Source organism: Macrotis lagotis, chromosome 7, assembly GCF_037893015.1.
Source record: "Macrotis lagotis isolate mMagLag1 chromosome 7, bilby.v1.9.chrom.fasta, whole genome shotgun sequence".
NCBI lineage: Eukaryota > Metazoa > Chordata > Mammalia > Peramelemorphia > Peramelidae > Macrotis > Macrotis lagotis.
Window position 1 is genome coordinate 105,560,751 of NC_133664.1, and position 4,130 is coordinate 105,564,880.

The window sequence follows — 4,130 nt, forward strand, 5'->3', positions numbered from 1 at the left end:
CACAGCGACCCGCCGCGACCAGCAGCTCCGAGATGCCTTGGCGTCCCTGCCGCCGGGAGTTGGGAGTCGGAGTCGGGCGCAGAGGCGGGTCCGGGATCCGAGCGGAGAGGAAGGCTGGGCACGGGACGGCCCCTCCTCACCTTCGCCGGAGCTCGGTCCCGGCCCCTAGTCCGGGTCTGGTCCCTGCAGCCCGGCCCCCGCCCCTCTTGGACCCCTCCCACTGCGCCCGCCCTCTCTCCGAATTCTTCTCCACCCCTTTGCCCTGCCTTCCACTCTCTCCCGGGCTGTAGGAGGAGGTCCTCCCAGCTCGGCTGCCTCTCCTGCTGGGTGGGGGCCAAACTTCGTGCAGAGCCCTCCCCACCCTCAGGAGACGGGGTCCGAGATGGGCAGAACGCCGCTCTGCCCTCCCCTAACCCCCGCCGCCCCCGGGCAGGTGGCACGCAGGGGGCGTGGAGTGGCTTCGGGCATCTAGCCGAGGGGGCGGGTGGGAGGGACGTTGGCAGCCTCTGCCTAGAAGATCCCGCCGGCTCCTGTTCCAGACCTGCGGGAATCCATGGGTGGAGCGGCCTGTTGGAGGGGTCCGGAGGAGCAGGGGCGGCCAAGGGCAGAGATCCTCATGGGGAACCCCTCTCTCCCTTCAGCTCGACAGCCTGCCTTGTGGGCGGGCATCCTGGAGCAAAGCTGACAGTCTAAGGGAGACCGGTTCCACAAAGGGTGTTCCCAAACCCCAACAGTGTCCCATCACCCGCGTCTCTTTCTTCCATAGGCTTCACTTCCCCTTTTTGAATTCTCTTCATTTTATTTAGCTAGCTTAGATGTGAATGAATAGGCAGAGCAGGGACCTGGAAACCGGGGTGAAGAAGACGACTGGGAATCGGAGTCAAAGTGAAGAGAAAAAGTTGAGGGCAGCTTTGAAGGCATGTTGGGGTGGGGTTGCGAGTGGGGAGCAGGCCCAGAGGATGAAACTGGGCGAGGGAGGAGCTTATTACTGATCTAGGCTAACTCTACCCATCTTCTCTTTTTCCCCGTGTCTATTCTCTAAATTGGAGTCCTGGACACCACAGAGCTTTTCCACTCTCCATCCTGGAAATGGGGGCAAGGAAACCTGGAAAATGAAGCCTAATCTGTTCTGAGGACAGGCTGTGACGGGGCAGAAGCAAATTCTTGAAGCTATCTGCTTCTATCTCACAGTTAAAGATAAGGATGACGGAAGGAACACCTAGCTGGTATTAAGCAGAAGTTATGAAGAGAATGGGAGAGGAGAGGACATCAGAAGCTATCTTTCTCTGAGGTCCAGAGATAGTAGATTTTCTATTTTTATAATTCTTTTGCAGTCATTCTCTTGCCAGTAATAGACCTTCCCCTGACATCCTGCTACCACCTGCTGGATGCTCCAAGGAACAATACCTAACAGGATTTCCTCTAGCTTCTCTCTTGAAACTTTCAAACCCTTCATCTCTTATCCTCATCTACTTCTTTTCATTCATTTATTAATTCAACAATTTAATGTCAGTATTTCAACAGATTTGTCATTTTGGTGTGGATATCTTTGCTTTGAAGAACTGTGATCAATAGGCTTCCATCATCTACTGTGAATCACATTTAACCTCTCTCATAAATTTTTCATGGAAAGAAATGAGCCTCTAGGTCTTTACAGGGATATCAATGCAACATATAGATTGTTAATCTGTTATTCTTTTCTTTTGTTTGTTTTTGCAAGGCAAATGGGGTTAAGTGGCTTGCCCAAAGCCACACAGCTAGGTAATTATTAAGTGTCTGAGATCGGATTTGAACCCAGCTACACCTGACAGGTGCTTTATCCACTACACCACCTAGCCGCCCCTAATTTGTTATTCTTTCACTTCACTATGTGACCCATCTCAACTATGTCATCACCCATCTCTTGAATGATATCTTTTAGTGAATATTTATGCCCACAAAACATTGCTGGTTATATGGTACATTTTTGTCAATTACAAACCAATGGGGAGGAAACAGCCACTGTTTAATAACTGAGAGGCAATATTGCACAATAGAATGAGTGCTGAATCTGTAGAAGACTTAAATTCACCCACACCCTGTCTCTGCCACTTACTACTTATTTGATCTTAAGTTACTTGATCTCTCTTGGTCTCAGTTCTCATCTATATAAATTGGGGGGTTGGTATAGATGACCTTAAAATTCACCCCTTCAATTTCTAAATCTGTGAACTCGCAGCCCTCATCAATATTGGTTATTCAAAACTGACTAAAATATCAGTGCTCTTCAATGAAAATTAAGACTGAAAGAATTTGGGACTTGTCCAGGGCCATACAACCTATAAGTATCTAAGGCTTGAATCAAATGCAAGTCTTTCTGACTCCAAAGCCAATACTTCACAATTTTAAATGCCCTCTTCAGAAGGTCATGTAATCTAAGCCATCTTGGAAAAAGAATATCCACCATGACAGACTAGAAAAGTGGTCATTCATTTGTTTCCAAGAAAAAAACACAACACCTAAGATTGTTCATTCCATTTTAGAATGCTCTAATTGTTAAGAACTTCTATTATACAAGTCTAAATTTATCTCTTTGCAATTTCCAACCTATTATCCCATTTTTTGCCTTTCAGGAGCCCAGTAGGATTGATCTGATCACTCTTTAATGTAACAGTTCTTTAGAGGCAGCTATCATATTTGCTATCCTTCAGGCTAAACAGTCCCAGCAATTTCAACCAATTTTGAAAGATTAGCAGAATGGCCTGTTATTGATTTGCTTCCTTCTAGGACCTCTCCAGATTATCAGTATCTTCCCTAAACTGTGGTACCCAGGACTTGACTTAAGATGTCTGCTTTGAGCTGAGTACAACAAACTTGGTATTTTCCTTGTTCTGCATCCTATGTTTCTTAATTGGACCTCAGCCACCATTAGCTTTTTTGCTGCCAAACAAGCATTAGCTTTTTTAATGATGATTCATATTGAACTTTCACTTAAAAACTCTCAACTCTTTTGGATGAACTGCTTTCTAGCCCCATTCCCTCATCTTGTATGTGTGGTGGAGAGGGGGTGACCAGCGTTTGAACTCTGCAGCAACTTGACCTTTGTAGACCTTAGTTTCCCATCTGTGTGTAGGGGGTTTATCAGGGGAGTTCCCAGATCAGCTTGCTGAGTTTACAGGGCGGCAAACCTTTATTCTGAACTTTTGAAAGTCGCTCCTTATGGCAGGTATTGACATGCCCATCTGAATCTTTTTGAGAAGACTTAAGATACATGATTAAGTTTCATGGATTGGGGATGCCCCCAAGATGACTAATTTGGTTTGGAGACGCCCTTTGGCACCTCTTGAAGGATAGGTTTTGCTAGCTGGGGCTGCCTACTGATTAGATTGTACTCTTGGAAAGGCATAATTGTTTGGAAGAAACCATCTTCTCTGTGTTGGGCTTCTTGTGATGGACTTCTTTTTGTCACTTTTCTTCTAGAGAGAACAGCAGGTGGTGTTGCCCCAGTCCATACAACAACTATTAATGGTTGCCTTTAGGCAAGAACTCATGAAAATCTCTATGTTTCCCACCTGTCATTTCTGAGAGGAGGGTTCCTGGATTCCTAGCTACTTTTTTCTTTTCATTTCTTTTCATTTTCTAAAAAATAGGCCCAAGAAAAGGGAATTTAGATTAGACTTTCTCAGTTAAAGAGAGTACTAGCAAGGACAGTGATGGAGGGCTGAGACTTCCTGGAGAGGCACTTGGTAGAGGTAGACATATGTTTGATTTTCTGTCTAGGTCAGAAGACTCTCAAACAATGTTTTGTTTTGTTTTCCTTCCTGAATGTTAGTCTCCTTGTTATGGAAGAGGGAGGGGAATCTATTGCAACCTTGGAGTTGTTTCACAGATTATCCTAAATGTAAAGAGTCTGAAAGTTTAGTCTTCTATTGAAGGAAAAGGAATTTCCAAGGCACTAAAAGTTTCACTAATTACTGAAAGTTTTAGTATTTAGTTATTTTTTGTTGAAAAAAAAGAGGAATTTATTGAGCAGCATACCCTCTTGTAGGGAAGAAAACTATTGTACAGATGCCTGACTAGTAAGGAACCCAATAGTAAAGAACTAAAGTAATGGAAAGGGGCAGGAGACGAGGGACATGTATTTTGTGCTT